Genomic DNA, 19,109 nt, shown 5'->3' on the forward strand with positions numbered 1-19,109 from the left:
ACTCCTTTGTCTTTGTTCTGCTCGTCTTGGGGGTCGCCGTGGCGCAGGGGGTAGAGCGGGTGCACTGGGAACCCCAGGGTTGGTGGTTCGAGTCCCGGCTGCCCCATGTCTCAAGTCGAAGTGTCCCTGAGCAAGACACCTAACCCCTATTTGCTCCCTGGGCAAAAAGGTAAAAAGCCATGGGTTTAAAGTGTAATGTAAGTCGCTTTGGATAAAAGCGTCTGCTAAATGACCTGTAATGTAATGTCTTGACTCCCACGAAAGACTCCTTTGTCTTTGTTCTGCTCGTCTTGACTCCCACGAAAGACTCCTTTGTCTTTGTTCTGCTCGTCTTGACTCCTTTGTCTTTGTTCTGCTCGTCTTGACTCCTTTGTCTTTGTTCTGCTCGTCTTGACTCCCACGAAAGACTCCCTGGTCTTTGTTCTGCTCGTCTTGACTCCCACGAAAGACTCATTTGTCTTTGTTCTGCTTGTCTTGACTCCTTTGTCTTTGTTCTGCTCGTCTTGACTCCCACGAAAGACTCCCTGGTCTTTGTTCTGCTCGTCTTCGTGCTGCGAGGATAAGCTAACGCTTCCCACGATTTCTAGTTAAAATACTCCCTCGTTAGTGGAAGTCGGCTGCGGCTGCGCTGGCCGCTCCCCCGTCGTTTAGGAGACAAAAGGTCTTAGGAGGGCACACTGGCAGTTAACTAAATAGTAGAATCTAGAACACAAACTGGCAATAAAAGACTGAAAGAGCTTGAGCAAACTAGCAACCAAGATAACTTCAAACAAAGAGAACTGGCCGTGAGACGACAAAAACTAAAGCAAATCAGCAATCAAATTAACTTAAGACACTAGAATAAACAACAAATTTAGCAGACTAGCTTGGTTTAAAGAAAGAGATACTTAGTCCGATTTCAGGTCGCCTGGATGTCTGGTGGCCTTGTAGAAGAGATGCACACTGGCGAGTGTTTTGATGGGGAGGTTTACTGTGCAAATCAAAAACTCCTGCTATTTCCTTTGTTATAAAGTGTGTGTGTGAGGTGTGTGTGCACTCACCACACTGAAATAGAAGCAGTAGCTGCAGTCAGCAGTGTGTTAGGCCTTCATATGAGTTACAGTCGTCCTCCATGTTTTATCTCCCCAGACGTCGTCCAGAGGTTCCATTCAGTCTAAAAGTGTCCGAGCTGTTTCCACGTGATGTTTCCTTCCACTCCGTCACCGTTCACACGTTGCTGATGCGAACACTGAGGGGAGTGTCTCTCGCCCGGCCTCGTTCCCCCCCTCTGTCCCGGTAGTTCTGCTCCAGACGGATCTTCTCTGGATCGGACACATCTGGCACGGGCCCGCCCCCGTTGCTCTGGTACGCGCGCTGCGGGCTGCACGGTTTGAAGACGGGCGCCGTCTTGGTCTTGGCCACTTTGACGAAGAAACCGAAGTCCGCCACGTACTTCCCCGATGGGGAGAGGGAGACCACGGGGGGGAACTCGTAGCCCCAGAGGATCTCATCCGGCAGGTAGGAGGTGCGCACCTGGCAGGTGGCCGAGGTCGGCTCAATCGTGGCGCTCATGATCACCAGCAGCTCGAAGTCCGCCAACTCTGGATCCGTCCAGCCCCCACCTGGTGGAGGGGGGTCAATGTGATGGGACACAGTACGGAGACGTGTAATACAAAGGGGAGGAAGGAAGGTGGAATTTGTACAAAATACTGAATTTAAAAAAGGGACTCAGTGGAGTTTCTGACCACCAGGAGTAACTTTACTATGAGCTGGTTGATTAGATGCTCAATTAAGTGAAATAAATCATTCACACAAGCAGCTGACAAACCCCACAAACGAGGAAGTTCAGGGCTGATCGGCAGTTCAGATTTCTGTCAAGTCATTTCTTAGAAAAACAACGTCATGTTTTATCACTAAAAATGTAAATGTTTCACAGAGAAATGTTGCAGTAGGTGGAAGGAAGCAGCCTTACGTGAATTACCACTCGTCCTTTTTCCCATTTGGATGGAAGGAAAAGGCTTAAACCTCTCTTCTCTCTATCGTCTCTTCATCTCAGCATAGAAGTTACACTTGGCTGCCGAGGCTCGCAGGGGGCATCGATGAGGTGGTAGAAGGTGAGGGGCAGGATGAGGAAAGGACTGTCGCTGGACATGTCCACCTCGAACGATACGTTCCTCTGGTCCAGACGAACTGTCTCGCCTTCCTTGGTCAGAGACGTCTGCAGCAGTTTTCCACTGACCTTTTGGATGGAAGGAAAATGCTTAAATGGGTTAGGGATATTGGGTGGGGTGGAGGGTTGCGTGTGGGGTGGTGAGCGTGAGCTGGATAATCCAGAGAGTCAGGAGAGGTGTTTCTGCACAGACTTATCTTTCCTGATCGACGCGGCGAGCCGTAGTCCAGGGCGGTCCAAAATCAGGAATCAGGAAACATTTATTACGACAGACAGTGTGACAATAGACAAGACAGCAGTGCACAAGTAATAAAATAAAGTAAAATGACATGCTAATGCAATGAGTTAGTAGAATAAGGCCATGGGTTAGTATAAAACAAGGGAATAAAGTTAAAAAATTTAAATATTAAAAAAGTTTAAAAAAATATTAAGCATAAAGTGCACTAACGAACAAGTAACAAAGTGACGAGTGACGACAAAGTGATGAATTACAGTTAAAGTGCAGTATGAAGAGGAGTGACCGGTGGGAAGTTATAGTCAGTCAGTGGGGGACCGGCTCTGTTGATGAGCCCGACTGCTGATCTTTTTAGCTCGCTTCAGAGACCAGGAAGCGAACAAGTCATGCAGGGACGGCAGATTGGAGGGTGGGGCTTTGTTCCGCCGGAAATCCACAACCATCTCCACTGTCTTTAGAGCGTTAAGCTCCAGGTTGTTCTGACTGCACCACGACACCAGATGGTCAGACTCCCACCTGTAGGCGGACTCGTCCCCACCAGAGATTAGTCCAATGAGGGTGGTGTCGTCCGCAAACTTCAGGAGTTTGACGGACTGGTGACTGGAGGTGCAGCTGTTGGTGTACAGGGAGAAGAGCAGAGGGGAAAGAATGCAGCCTTGGGGGGAATCTGTGCTGATGGTCCGAGAGGCTGAGACATGTTTCCCCAGCTTCACGTGCTGCTTCCTGTCAGACAGGAAGTCTGTGATCCACTTCCATGTGGAGTCGGGCACGTGTAGCTGGGAGAGTTTGTCCTGCAGCAGAGACGGGATGATGGTGTTGAAAGCAGAGCTGAAGTCCACAAACAGGATCCTGGTGTTCCTGGGGAGTCCAGATGCTGGAGGATGTAGTGGAGGGCCATGTTGACAGCATCGTCCACAGACCTGTTGGCTCTGTAGGCGAACTGCAGGGGGTCAAGGAGGGGGTCGGTGAGGGACTTCAGGTGGGACAGGACTAGCCGTTCAAAAGACTTCATGACTACAGAGGTCAGGGTGACAGGCCTGTAGTCAAGTTCTCTCCGGTCGATTCTTCCTCTGTCAGTGTCCAGCAGGTCTTTTTGAGGATTCCTCTCGTAGGACACCACAGGTCCAGCTACCAGCGATCTCCTGTTTTGTTTGTCCCTTCGTCTCTCAGTCCTCTTTCCTATGACACGCAGCCTGTCAGGTGTGACCAATCTTCTCGCCTTCGTTGCCCCGCCTTCTTTATATTGGCCAGGTGGGACAAAACAAGTCTGCAGACTTTGGTCTGCTACAATACCGCCACCTGTAGTGAGACCCGGGTGCAGGCAAGCCCTCTCTGGAACGTAACGTCTCACTTTGAACTAATCCCTCCCCCCCCCCAGTAGTATATAGCCTCTACTTTTGCGCGTGCATGTGACCTTTGACCTCAGTCACATGCCAGAGGGCGTGCAAGAGGGAACTTTTGGGGGGTAGGAGGGGTGGGGTGGGCATGTGACCGCCGCCATTTTGAAGTCATGCCCGGAAATGTGTCATTTTACGAATGGAAACGTAAACCATTTTGACGATAACGGGCGTGGTTTTGATTGGAAATTTGCCATTTCAGGGGGTGTTTTATGTGATGGGCGTTAGTTTTGACCGGAAACACAGGACTGTAGGAGGGGTTTCATCATATATATAGATGTGTTATTTGGCGCCTCGATCAAACTTTCCTTTTGGACTGGTTCACGCTCCAGGATTCTTAGTGAAACAGCAGAGGCCTATTGTGGTCCCAGTGGCGTCTTCTTCTTCTTCTATTCAATGGTATGAGAGGCCCCGCCACAAACCAGTGAGACATTGGTGCTTCTGTTCAGATTCACCAATATCAGCTTAATGCATGAACTAGGGGGCTATCTTCTTAGCCAATAGAACACAATTTGTAACCTAACAGAGGAAAAACCCTCAGGAAAACATACAGTTTTAACGAGGAACAAGCGTGTCGACTTAGGGTCGCATAATGTACGCAGCACCCAAACGGTGCTAAACCCAAATAGCTTGAGAGCCCCACAGGGATGGAGAAAAACAGAGTCCTTATGTGGTAAACAGTGAGCAGTTTGTTTAGTTTTAATCAACATATGAACCCCCACCCCCACTGAGACCCTGGTGTGTGAAAAACAGGATCCTTACTATATAGATACAGCCACGGTTCACTTCTTGACACCCTGGCAGACTGGTGCATCCTCACATTTAAGACATTTCCATATATATATATATATACCATGTCGAGTGATTCATATTTGTTTTTATATATATTTGTATATATTTTTTAATAGGTATTTACACCTTTTAGAAATAGATGACAACTCGCATCCCATACATGGGAGTCTTGAAAAACTGAAAAAAGGAGATTGCTGCACTCAATTGTCTAGCAACAACAACTACGTGCCCCAACCAGAGAGCTGGCAAAGGTAGGGAAAATGGCAGTATGATATAAGCTTTCTATATATTTATTATTTGACGAATCATTCAGATGATTTTATAATTCTCTTGAAAGAGTCGACATCTCGGGAAAAGTCGGCTGACCGTCGCTGTCAAACAGGGGTTGCAGGTAACTGGAACAATATCAAATATTTTTTATGTATTTTACTGATTATTGTTGTTAAACAGTGTATGCTTGTACAGTAGGGAGCAGCTTGACCTGTCAACACCAACAAAGGACACATGGTACTATCCAGAATGTTTGACTGACGAGGAAATGCTGCAGGCGGTCTGTGACTATGTAGAAGAGAGTACTGCAATAGGAGCAACATCGGCAGAGTGTGTAACCCCATTTCAACAAAACAGAGCAGGTATACCCACAGAACCCACGGTGGTGATTGTGCACCCGAGGGACACAGCTAACCCCTTATATGTAGAGTTGATAAATGAAATCAGTGAACTGCGTCGTTCCAACACCGCATTAAAAGAGATAGTAACCGATCTATGTAAGAAACAAGAGGAGGCTAGACAAACACAGGACGCCAACGGCTATTCCATAAAACAATACCTGGTAGCTCAGAATGCATCCAGTGAAGCTATCATAGCTATACTTACAAATAAATTTTATCCAAGGTGATCTACTAGGCATGGTGTCTATAAGGGGTGGTGTCTAAATAAACAATACAGACGTGTAGTATGCCTCCCCCCAGAAAAGTTTTGAAGAGGGGCACGGGTGATATACAACGATCAGGGGATAACCATAATAATAATGATGATGGGTATAGGGTCCTGTTACAGAATACAGAGAAACAGCTTAAAAGCCTACGTGCACTGGTGGAGAGATCGCGCGTTGATGCTGCTGCTGCTGCTGCTGCATACCCTGCCGAAGCTTTTCATGATGTTGACAGAATTCATTATACGGAACAACATTCATCGTATCTAGATAGCGGCTATGCAGACTTGGTCAGTGTCCTAGACCCAGGGTTTAATACCACAGGCGCAAATAGCCACGTGTTGGATCATGCAGACGGCCCACTTGTGTACACAGACAATGATGCAGGGGCTGGGGGGTGTGTGTTGGCAGAAATATGTGACGACCGGCTGAATCAGATGGGGGCAAATGGAGATGTGGAGCATGAACAGGGTGTTGGGGGGCCTGCTGAGGGTCAAGAGGGAGGGTCATGGGAGCAGGCCCGAACAGAAGGGGGGCATGATGATACACTAACAGGAGGAGGAGGGGAGATAATGAGGGGGGGTGAGACCTCCTCAGGCATAGAGAGAAGGACAGTTACCATGAGAGAGATGCGTTCATTCAATGCATTTGAGCTTAGACAAAGGGTTGATTTCAGAAACGTGGATCTTACTGACCTCGAGCAAATCCCCTACATGGCGGGTGTAATTGATAGAGCTGTAGAGGCCTCTCCGGCTGGTAGTGTGCTGAACGTTTTGTTACGGGGACCTTCATTGGCTAGTGATATACAAGCTGTTCTACGTGTAAACGAGTCGTACAACTCTGACTTGTTTATGGAGCAAATTGCACAAGTGATACAGAGCAATGATGAGACTATAACGGATGATGAATTGGAATTAGTGATCACTGTAGCTAAAAATAGAAACGGTGGGGGTTATCTAAAATTAGCAAATGTCCCATATGATGTGATATTATCAAAGAAGGGTCGGTTTCTGCACACCCCTGACAATACTGATAATAACCTGTGCTTTTCGCTCTGTTTAGCACATTTTAATCATCCAGACATGTCCCTGCAAGATAAAGTGAGATTTGCAACTCAACTACATAGATCATTGGGTTTTGGACCAATGCACAAGGTCTCATTCTCCGATGTAGATGCTTTTGAAAGACATCTGGGTGTAAAAATCATAATCTTCCACCATGCAGCAGCAGGTCGTAAACGACTTCAGTGTTTCCAAACCCACGATGCGCCTCATCCCCGGACAGTCTGGTTATATCTACACAATGACCATTATCACCTGATTGAAAACCAGCAAGGTTTTTTTGGGGCAAAACAAGTATGCCAGTATTGCTACCGAGCCTATGAACATCGATTATACCACAGCGTGAACAGCTGTGTAATGTGTGTTTTACATTAGAGTGTCGTACACAGCTGGGTAAAACACAGAAATGCGGTGATTGTAAACGCATATGTAAGTCGAAATATTGTTTTGATCAGCACAAGCGGCCAGAAAGCGTCCATGCCCTCATCCCCTGTGATGCTATGAAATACTGTGAGGCATGTGGAAAAACATACAAAGCAGGACAAAAAGCGCACAAATGCGCTCCAAAAGTCTGCGCCCACTGTGGTGAGCAACAGTTGGAGAGCAATGATAAACATGAGTGTTTTATTCAGCCTCTTGAAAAGAAAGAGCCGCAAACAACCTACATATTATTTGACTTTGAGACAAGGTTTCATAACGGAAAACACGAGGCAAATTATGTATGTGCTATGGATTTAGAGGGAAAAAAGTTGTGTTTCAGTACTTTGAATTGTGTGGACACCTTTGTGAAGTATTACAGAAGACCGAGATACAAAGGCTACACGTTTATCGCCCACAACGCATCCGGCTTTGACAACTATATTCTGTTGGAATATTTTGTAAAACAAAAGATCACTCCGCAAGTCACCATGAGAGGGAGTAGGGTGATACTGATGTATGACAGGTCATACCGGCAGAGATGGATTGACTCATTCAGTTTCCTTCCCATGCGATTGTCAAAACCCCCGCTGCCTTAGGGTTCAGTGATGTCGAGAAAGGCTATTTTCCCCACAAGTTCAACACCCGGGAGCATGAGTATTATGTCGGTAAATATCCTGATCCGTCCTACTACGGCTTTGACGATATGAGTGATAGCGATAAAGCGACATTCATGGAATGGTATAATGCCGTTTCAGGAGGAACATTTAGACTTCCAAAAAGAAATCGGACGCTACTGTGTTAACGATGTAGAAGTGTTGCGAAAAGCCTGCAGCATCTATCGTGAGACATTCATAGAGTGCACGGAGCTTGACCCCTTCTCATTTACCACCCTAGCATCGAGCTGCATGGGGGTGTTCAAAACCCTGTTTCTCCCAAAGGACACAGTTGCTCTAACGTTTGAGGGGGCATACACTGCTCAGAATAAGACGTATTCTGATGTATCGATGCAATGGCTTGAATATGTGGCCCTCACAGAGAATATTGAGATTAAACATGCTCTCAATCACGGTGAACAGCTTTTTGAGCCGTTCTATGTGGACGGCTATAACTCTGTAACAAACACTTGCTATGAATTTGCTGGATGTTTTTTCCACGGATGTGTCAAATGCCACGTCCAGAGCGACATGAACCCTGTTACAAAAATCACCTACGGTAGACAATACAGGGTGTTCATGGACAAAATATATTCTCTACAAAAACAACGGGCTGCGAGTTGTAGTGATGTGGGAGTGTGAGTGGTCTTCGTTAAAACGGACGAGCGGGGCTGTACAGGCTTTTATGGCTACTTACAAAAAGCGTGAGCGTCTAGAGCCTAGAAAGGCCCTCTTTGGGGGACGTACAAACGCTATGAAGCCGTACCACAAGATCGGGGCTGATGAAAAAATCAGGTACTACGACTTCACCAGTCTTTATCCGACGGTTCAGGCTAAAAAGCAGTATCCCGTTGGACATCCTCAGGTTATCCTGAAGGATTTTGAGTCTATTGACAAGTATTTTGGACTCATAAAGTGCACAGTACTACCGCCCAGAGGGCTGTTTCACCCGGTCCTACCATACAGATGTCATGACAAACTCATGTTCCCCTTGTGTGGCCAATGTGCTGAGGATTTGAATCAGAGTGGCGAGTGCACTCACGGACACAGAGACAGACTACTGGCGGGGGTCTGGGTGTCAATTGAACTGCAGAAGGCTGTGGAAAAGGGATACAGGCTTGTGTCCATTGATGAAGTTTGGCATTTCCCCAACAAAACAGACACATTGTTCAGCGGGTATGTGAAGACATTCATGAAGTGTAAACAGGAAGCGTCAGGCTACCCCGGCCATGTCAAAACCCCTGACGACAAGGAGAAATATGTCAAAGACTATTGTGAAAAGGAAGGCATTCAATTAAACCCTGACAAAATCAGGGTCAACAAAGCCATGAGAAGCTGCAACAAACTCCTCCTAAACTCTTTGTGGGGCCGTTTTAGTCTGCGCAATAATATGCCTGCATGCGAGCTGATCACAGATCCGGCTCGGTTCACACAATTGATGTTTAGTGACCACTTTGATGTGCGACAATTCTGTTTTGTCTCAGATGACGTGGCTTTGGTACAGTGGCGACATGCAGACGCCCGCGGTTCCCGTATAAAAGACGTAAACGTCTTTATAGGAGCCCTGACAACTGCCCATGCCAGATTGATGCTCTACGACTTGTTAGACAAACTGCAGGAGAGGGTCTTGTACTGTGACACAGACAGCGTTGTCTTTACATCGAGAGGGAGCGACTGGGTGCCGCCCCTGGGGGCATATCTTGGTGACCTGACTGATGAGTTAAACAGCGGAGACATATGCGGACTGCCTAGTGAAGACTACATCACAGAGTTTGTATCAGGAGGACCCAAATGCTATGCCTATAACACGATACAGGGTAAAACAGCTGTCAAATGTAAAGGCGTCACATTAAACGCTAGAAACGCCTCCGTCGTCACCCCCCAGTCACTGATTGGCCTCGTACAGGCTTATGTAACCAATCACAACACACACACTTTGACCACAGTGTCTGAAACTATCAGGCGTAATAAAAAGAAGTTCCATCTTAAAAACGAGACATTAAGCAAGTCAGAGTGGTGTACAATAAGCGAAGGGTGTTGTCTGACTATACGACCCTTCCTTATGGATACTAACATGTATCCAAGGATGTGATCAAGGATTTGATGTACGACTACAACACCCCTTTAGTTTGGTAGTGAGTGGGCCTTCAAACTGTGGAAAGACTTTTTTTGTCAAGGATATTATTGCAAATGCTGAGAGGGTTATTTCACATCGTATTGACAATGTCGTCTACATTTATTCATGCTGGCAGCCTTTATATGATCAACTGCTTAAAACAAGAGACATTAACTTTGTAGAGGGCTTACCAGAGTCTCTGTGCGATGATGTTTTACTACCTCCTGCCAAAAACAATCTACTCATTATAGACGATTTAATGAATGATGCCGGGAATAATATAGAAGTTCAAAATGTTTTTACCAAATATGTACATCATAGAAATCTCAGTTGTATATATTTAGTACAAAATGTATTTATTCAGGGTAAATCTAGTCGCACTATTAGTTTAAATACCAACTATCTCATTCTGTTTAAAAACCCTAGGGATAAATATCAAATCACACTACTGGCCAGACAGATGTTTCCGGGTAATACTAAATATTTTTTAGAGGCCTTTAATGATGCGACCCAACAATCATATGGCTATCTTCTCATAGATTATGAAGCGTTGACCCCCGAACATTTAAGACTCGGCTTTGCTATCGGACCAACAGGTTGTGTATATCCCCCAAAAAACAAACAGGCGTTAATAACGCTAAAATGTCATCACGCATGCAGAGGAATTTGTCATTGTTGGAGTTGATATATAAATCTACGCCTCGTGTGCAGCGTGTCATTGTTAATAATGCCAGCACGGATTTTATCGACTCTCTGTGTGAAATCGCACTCAATGTATTGAGAGGTAACATTCCTTTGACCGACAAACAATTCGCCCTCTTAAAGAAGAAGAAGAAGATTATCCGGCTAGTGGCGGATAAAAAAGTTAAACGGACCAAGAAGAAAAAGACCCTCAACCAGTCGGGGGGCTTTTTATTACCGTTATTAGGGGCTGCTATTCCGTTTATAATTAGTCTTGTCAATAGGCGGGGCTAAAAAATGGAGCACACCCAAAAAATGTTTCTGGTCCCTCCGCATCAGCTTGGCCTAGTAAAGCAGCAGCCTCATTATCAGCAGCAGGATCAACGAGGGTCTATAAGACAGGCGGTGCAAAATGAGCTTGATAGAGCTATGATTGACGTGTTGAATCAACCTGATACAGACATGTACGAAAAAGCCAAAAAATATTCCGTTATTTTACAAAGATACTTGGCTGTGGTGAGACAGGGAGAGCGTGAGAAGGTGGCGTTGCCTTTACCACTACCCTCCGGTGAAAGTGACTCGGGCTCAAATCCTGTCGTTTCAGCAGATGACGTACCAGGAAAAGATGTGATTTTAGGCAATGTGATCAGGCACATACCTAAAAAAAGTAAAAAACATGCCGAATATATTTTGGATGCTTTGAACCACGCAAAAAACGGCATATCCTGGACAGACCGAGGGGAGATCGTTGTCAACAATCAAACGATCAAAGGCACCCATCTGTATGATCTGGTGAAAAGTGTCACGTCCTCGTATAATGTTTTAGACGAATCTAGACCTATCGGTTGGAAGATATTTTTAAAAACGCTAGCTGATTTAAATATCCCCCTATCCGCTATCCCCAACACGCAGGTTAGGAGGTCTATTGCTGAATATAAGGGTGGTGATGCAGTTTATGACGGGGGTTTTAATGTTTCGGGGTCATTCAAAACAAAACTAGGACCAGCCGATCTATAGACAGCACCCCCTTTAAGACACCTAAATCCCTAAAGACCAAATTTTTTAGGAGTGATGATTTGTGGGAAGATTTTTAAGATGTGTTGGGCTATTACTGTGTGTCACGTGTCTTTTTTATTTTTAAGCTTGTACTGGATGCATATTATTTTTATTTTATTTTTTATTACTATTATTTTATTTTTTTACTTTCTACAAGTGTTTGTAATGCTTTTTGTATTATCTGTTAGTGTGTTCTTTGTGGATGGAAAATAAAATTGGTGTTCACTGCTGAAATTTGTCTTTATATATTTTATTCATAAAACGTCACAGGATAGTTTATCATTAGATCGCACATTGTACACACGTAAAAGCATCCTCACAACACGCTGAGGGTTGGATTTTGTTAACAAAACGACAGACCATCGCATCATTATTGACTAGATTAGGTCCGTACAAAGTTAAAACTCGTGAATAAGGCCAGCCTTTTTGTATATAACATAGAAAAAACACACAATGTTGGCCACAGGTTGTAGTAAAATTATTTTGAACCTGTTTCCTAGAATAAGACATAGTCGTACAGTTATAATTGAGAAAATGAACTATTTCTTTTGGAAACTGTTCATAATCAGGAGGGTTTCCAAAACTGTCAAAGAAAAAGCCATGCTTGTATTTTGTGATATAAATCGCCAACCAATGCTCTCCGGGGCTGCTGGAAGGGTGCGTATTTACAATAGTCATCACCGGATACTTGCGCAAAGCCTTCATAGGCAGCTGGTCACACGCTAACACGCCCATAAAATCGACCCCCCTAACAACCCGTTTTCGAACAATACTCGTCAGCTCTATGGTTTTCATGGTGTTTAAAAGTTATCCACCAAGACTTGGCGTTGGTTTGATATCTCGATAACGGAGTCAAAAACAGAATAACATATGATATTTATGGTACGAGGAAGGGCCGTTCTGAAGCGGACCTCCAGGCGCACATTCCCCGTCCTGATTAGTGACACGTTCCCCGACTGCCCGTCGTCAGGCTCCAGATTAAAACAGAACAGCGAGTAACCGTGACCAAAGTCACTCCGTGTTACAGCCAGCGATCTGTCTTTTAAATGTCGACCTGTTGTTTGAATCATGTGGTAATATTCTCTCACGTACTGGCCGCTCTGGAAGAAGATCTCGCTGGATATGCGTGGCCATCAGCGTAAATGCTTAAAAACTCAGTGTCATAGTGTTGGAAATGAAAGGGATTCCGTGTATAACTACCCGTGTATCCTTCGTTGTCAACAAACCCTAAAACAATAAACTTAGGGATCTGTCCCATGAATAGATTCTCCTGGTTGCAGACTCGGGTCCCCGCCGGAATGGAGAATGTTTTCAGCGCTACTCTGTCGATGGCATACTTGGCGTTTGTGTGTTGAAGAGTCCTGCTGTGCGCCAGTCGGACCGTCGGAGCTACGGAGACCTTTTTTACAAATACACCAGCGGCGACTTGTATAGATCCCCTTTTATAGACGTCTCGTCCATATGCTGCGCGGTGTCTTTACTAAACAGACCTGTACTAAACTGCGTCTCCAGGGTGTCTTTCACGTAATTAAGCAAACATTCGATTATGCCTCGGTATGGGTAGGTGTTTGAAGATTGTGAAATGAGCCTGTCCCCTAGCATGATATCAACCTGGGAGAATAAGGTACATCCGGGGTAATTTATGAAGCCGACATCAGCATCGGCTGCTAAATTGGACCCATCCGCATTAGTTATCTTTACACGCATATACAGAAAGGTATCGTTCAGATCCAGGTAATCTTCCCCACTGGCGGAAATATGAAACTCCAAAGGGCCTCTGTCTGTAATGGATGAGACTGGCGGGATCTCGATGAAGGAATATTTCTCTATGGACGTTTGTGTATAAGGAACAGTAAAGAGATCCAGTTCAGACTTGACACACTCCGCCGACTGATTATGGATGAGCGCCATAGTTTCTACCTCTAAAATATGTCTTTAGCCAAAATCCGGGCGCGTTTTATCTGAGAACCTCTTCGGGCTGTGCCAGATTTCTTTTTGACTCCTGTCTTGTTCCTACCATCCCTTTTACTTTTTTTGGTCCCTGGCCCCGCACCTCCCCTGCCTGTGGGGGGTCTTTTCAAAGCCCTGCGGGTGTGTATTAGCATGCCGTGACCCTGCTGCTGCTCTGGTTGTTGTTGAGCCCCAGAGAACGGTCCTTTGGCTATATTTGATACAACGTCTCCGATGATGTTAGTAGCGGCTGTTTTCAAATGTGGTTTAGCCAGGCTGAATCCCCGTTTTAAAAGAGGAAGGGCCATCCTGAGCAGCCCCCGAAATATACCCCCCAAACCATTGCCATATTGTGTCTGAGATCCTATAAATCCCGGTAGTTCTCCGCCGGCTTGGTTCATATAATATGCCATATATCGGCCGTCATCGTGTGTGTAGTGGCTATTCCTCATCTTCCACTTGTTTTTTCTTTTGTTTTCTTCTTTTTAGAAACGCTGTTTTATAGGTCTGAAATGTAGCTTTGCTATGACCTTTCCGTATAAAAAGGGTATGTATCCGTTCTGATCGTTTTTTATGGATATCTCAATATCATCAATAACGTTTTTGGAGAGAGATGTGTATTGCGGCCTGTCGTAAGTCAGAGTGGGTATGCGCCGTTGTTCGGCAGCCACATTTATACATCTTAGAAGAGGTACATGGCTGTCCCCCACTAATTGATAGTCGACAATATCGCTATATATGTAAAATGTGTAACAACCTGCATGTATATCGGCGGGATAGGGGGTGATGTGGGATCTGTCAGTAGTCGGTAGGGGAAAAGCCTCCCCATCTTTAAACCCCAATATTGTCGCGAGCCGTCCTACAAAGGTTATAGTTGAATCCTCTGTTGACCCCAGAAAGTATACGCGGTTTTTAAAACTACTATAATGCATAGATACCCCCTCCAGCTGCGTGTTAATGCTGATTCGAGCATTAAACGCTTTAACAATAGCCTGTATAGACTCATAAACCCCAATGTCCATACTAAAGGCCGATTTAACCCTATTTTTACCATTGTACACTTTTACAACCGCATCTGTTTTCGGAAAACTGTACCACACTCTCGGATACTGGAATTCTACCAACCCCACCTCATGTGGTTCGCTCAGAACAATGGCCTTGGCTAATTTTGTCCTGTAGTTCCATATCTGATTTTTAGGATAAACCTGAGCAGACGCGTTACTAGGTAGTGTAACATAAAAACCATTCTGGGTCATCGTGCCGTGTCCTATGGTGGCCGGTTTAAGAGTGAACTCTCAAGATGCATGCATGTGTCTTTTATCAAGCATCCGTTATGTCTTTTTCTGAGACCCAGGAGTTAAACTTCTCGGGCCATCCCAACCATTTCACAAAGACCTGCTTCTTGCCTCTGGAGATTTTTCTATCCATAATTTTTTCTATTTTAAACACCTTGTTTTTACCTATGATTACTTTTTGTAACACCGGTTCGTAAAACGTACCTTTCAACAATTCCCCTGCACAATCAGTTAGTTTATAGACCGGAGGATCTCTGGCTATACACCTTGATATTGTAAAATGCTCATCGGTGAATGTTTGTTTATAACCCTTCCTAAATCCCCCGCGGAGTTTTGATATTCTCACGGTGTCGCCCTTGTTAAATTTAAAGCATACTGGCTTCTGAGGGTACAACTTGTACAGTTGGATGAAGACTGTCTTCTCATTGTCTTTATTGACTGCTGATGGCTGCATCTTTATGGACCTATGCTGTGAGTTATTATAGGCCTCGACAAGCTCCTGTACTACATCCACATATCTTCGTGAATTAACGGATGTTAAATATCTCCACATGCGGGTTTTAAAAGTCCTGTTAAAGCGCTCCACCACGCTGGCCTTGGTCTCATTCGATGTTGAACAATGCGTAATTTTATACTGTGACATTAACCGCTGAAAGTGTTTGTTATAAAACTCTGTACCTTCATCTGTTTGAAGTTTCACAGGTATGCGTCCGTCACTCAGAATGTCTTTAAAGGCTTTTGTGACTGTGAGGCCCGATTTGTTAGAAAGACATCTAACCCACGCATATTTGGAAAATACATCGATACACGTCAGTAAATACCGCACAGTATCATTTTCCTCAGCATATTCACCCATATCAACTAGATCAGCCTGAAACTGTTTGTCAATGCCGCTGACCAAAACCCTATTCCTCGGCAAATGTACGGCTGCCTTGGCGTGTAATGTGTACACGTCTTGCGCCAGTAGGTATTCGTTAACGCTAGATAGTGACGGCGTCACCCCGGTACATTCTCCAACCGCATTGCGAAGTTTAGACACACTGCCTAACCCTCCCGGATGGGCTGGGTCTAGATAAATCTTCTGTAGAGTCCCTTCCATGATAATACCAAAGTATAACTGGCCGACAGTTAATTCGTTACAACATATTTTATTTCTCTTGTACAACATGTGACAAGCAGATTGATAGTATAGTAGTATTTCGCCCCATTGCAAAAGCAAAAATACATTTTCAGTTATAAATACACTCAAGAACTTCATTCATTTTCGATTTCATTTTTTGTTTTTGATTTTAGCATGTTAGATTGTTTTTACACATCAATGTCTGTCGCATCATCATCATCATCATCATCATCATCATCGGGTACCTCCCATGCTTCATACGGGTTTGATACTTCTCCCCACAACCTGCCAAGCTTTTTCAGTTGATTCCTTTTGAGTTTGTCTTCCCCGATCAGTGTATCATACATTTTCTGGATACTTTCAGCCGCATTGCCTCCAGATTTCAGGCCGTCAAGAAGTACTTCCGCACCCCCCTGGATGCGGTCTGCATCGACCTGAAGGTCATTCATATCCATAAACAGGAGGATGGCGGATATGAAGTTGTCATTCCAGAGCCTTTTCATCAGCGGATCAAAGTGTAGTTCGTAGAACCAGTCACATGGATATAAACACGGATGGTTTTTCTGACTGGGATTATTTGTTTGACAGCCGTAGCAGATCTCTATATTATATTTAACCCAGACCTTGTTCAACAGATGTAGCACCCCGATTCTAAGGTATTCTAGGAACCGTGCAGTATCCTTAAACACCTCGTGAGGTTCACAGAGCTTCTTTTCTTCTTTTTCCTGTGTGGCCGTCGGTCCGGGAGGCGGAGTCTGAGGCGGGGTGTGAACCATCAGAGATGGAGGTGAAGGAGAAGTGGGTGGGGTCCATCCCCCCTGGGTCCCTGAGATTTCAGAGTCTAAAAAAATGTATTTATTTATTTTTTGAGTTTTATTTATGATTTTGCATGAATCAACATCAGTGACAGAAATATATATATATATATATATATATATATATATATACACACACACAACATTAGCATAACCCACCTGTCATTCTTTTAGATGATTGCGGGGTGAATTATTTTCGGTCTACACATGGTAGTAGATATACCAGGTTGCACACCGCTCGGTGTATTGTCGTAAACAAGACGTTTTCTAACAGCCCCGTAAGCCTTACTGACGCTGTCTCTCTGGATAGATTTGTCAATCTGACTAAACACTTTTTGCAGAGCGGGCCAGTCACACCACTGAACAAAGAACACGAGGGGGAACCATATATTAAACTCTTCAATGGTAAGAGGGTACGAATGCTCTCTCCATCCTCGGCGGCCTCTTTGAGCTACCACATACTCTCTGTCTTCACAAACGTTTAAAAAAATGAAATCGTCAGGGCGTCTGTTGTACCGATTTGCCATGAGATGGTGTATTTTAGGCCCTGTTGTACTATACCACTGAACAGAGTATAGAGATTCTAGAAAACCTGATTGTTCAAGATCTATGCAGACAATTGATCGAAACTGCTGCCAATCTTTTACAGACATACACCCATGTCGACCCCCCACAGCAGCCTCATCATCAACTGTTTCACCAACACCCCCTCCTAGCTTGTCTTGGGCCTTGATTCTAGAAATCATAGTGACCGTGCCATCATAGTATTTAACATTATACACGTACCCATAAACACCCTCCAGCTCTAGCTCTACAGCAGGCTCTCTAGAAAGACATCCCTCACGCTTTTTCCGGCGCTGGGAAGCATCTACATCTGTATAGCATGGGCTATTTTCTGTAGACATACCTATGTCAGCCTCTGCGGCCTGCTCCATGCAATATGCAGCCTGCATTTTGCAAAGAATCCGTGTGCACAGCAATAGTAGCGGAACAGCAACAGCAGCAACAGCAACAGCAACAGCGGATGAGTCCAAAATGAGTGTGTTGGTGGTGGAGACGAATAACACATCTATATATATGATGAAACCCCTCCTACAGTCCTGTGTTTCCGGTCAAAACTAACGCCCATCGCATAAAACACCCCCTGAAATGGCGAATTTCCATTCGTAAAATGACACATTTCCGGGCATGACTTCAAAATGGCGGCGGTCACATGCCCACCCCACCCCTCCTACCCCCCAAAAGTTCCCTCTTGCACGCCCTCTGGCATGTGACTGAGGTCAAAGGTCACATGCACGCGCAAAAGTAGAGGCTATATACTACCCCCCCCCCCCCCCCACCTATATAACACGTCTCCGAACCAGACCAGTGGCCTTCTCCACCTTTGCGGCCGGGCCGGTCATGTCCTCTGGACCAGTGGGGATGAACGGGGCCACCTCACCCCCCCAGGAGGCAGCTTCTGCCTGTGGGTGTCATGGGGTCCAAGCGGGCTGGAGACCCACGCGCCACAGCAATCGGCGTTGTGAGCGGGTGGAGACCCCCGTGGAGAAGTCCCTCGTGCCCCTGTTGACAGTGGGGAGGCGACACCTCCGTCAACAGGGCGAGCCGGTGTGAGGATTCCTGTCTAACTTTGGTGTTTTTCTCCCATAGTCTCTCCTCACGTTGATGTCATTCCCCTGTCTGTTATGGTCTTGCCATGTGCTTGTGTTTTTGTTTCTGTGTCCCCACTAGTGTCCTCAGGGTCCCGCTCATTGCCGCACCTTCCTCCATTGACACAGCGGCGTCTCATCTTCCCGTTATCCAGCTGACATAAATACTCCGGCTTTCCTCGGCCAGCCGTCTGTAAACCCGCCCCCCCAAAGTGCTGCGTTTCTTTCAACATGGACCTGTCTGTAGCCAATCAGATGTCGCCCTCATTTCTACGGTGGCCCTGAAGTGCAAAACACAACGGCAAATAGGAACGCACAACGCAAATACAGAGCTACCAACTCTCACGGTTTCGCCGTGTGACACAAGCTTTTGCATGTTTTCACACACACTCACGCCACACAACCAATTTCTCACGGCAAAAAAAGAAATTCCGATTTTGGGCCGAAGCGCGTTCGTTCCTTTTCAAACTCCCCGACGATAGACAGCGCTAAGGAGCGCGTCTGTGAACCTATTCGCTGCATAGACATCCTGTTTACCCCGAAGAGTCCCGGAGTTAGCAACGGAAGAAGGTTTTCAAACAGACACAACCGCGGGAGAAACTAAGGAGGAGCAAAGACTAAGGTACGTTAATGACATGTGGTTCAATTAAGTAGGCAAGGCAAGGCAATTTTATTTGTATAGCGCTTTTCATACACAAGGCAGACTCAAAGTGCTTCACATCATAACAAGTGAAATAAAATGCAGGAATTAAAAGACAATTAAAAACAGCAAATAAAATTATAAAT

The 19,109-nt window shown here is 45.3% G+C and overlaps 1 pseudogene across 1 annotated transcript in view; it reads right to left on the reverse strand.

The window, feature by feature from the left end:
- Nucleotides 1–1,070: 1,070 nt before the first annotated feature.
- Nucleotides 1,071–19,109, reverse strand: part of LOC144405557 (ATP-sensitive inward rectifier potassium channel 10-like) — a 113,203-nt pseudogene continuing 95,164 nt past the window's right edge. Inside the window, exons 2-3 of the transcript XR_013467205.1 lie at nucleotides 2,048–2,218; nucleotides 1,071–1,601 (exon numbers count right to left, since the gene is read on the reverse strand). The product of XR_013467205.1 is annotated as an ATP-sensitive inward rectifier potassium channel 10-like (transcript). The remainder of the gene's footprint in view (nucleotides 1,602–2,047; nucleotides 2,219–19,109) is intronic.

This window comes from Gasterosteus aculeatus, chromosome 3 (genome assembly GCF_964276395.1).
Source record: "Gasterosteus aculeatus chromosome 3, fGasAcu3.hap1.1, whole genome shotgun sequence".
Classification (NCBI taxonomy): domain Eukaryota; kingdom Metazoa; phylum Chordata; class Actinopteri; order Perciformes; family Gasterosteidae; genus Gasterosteus; species Gasterosteus aculeatus.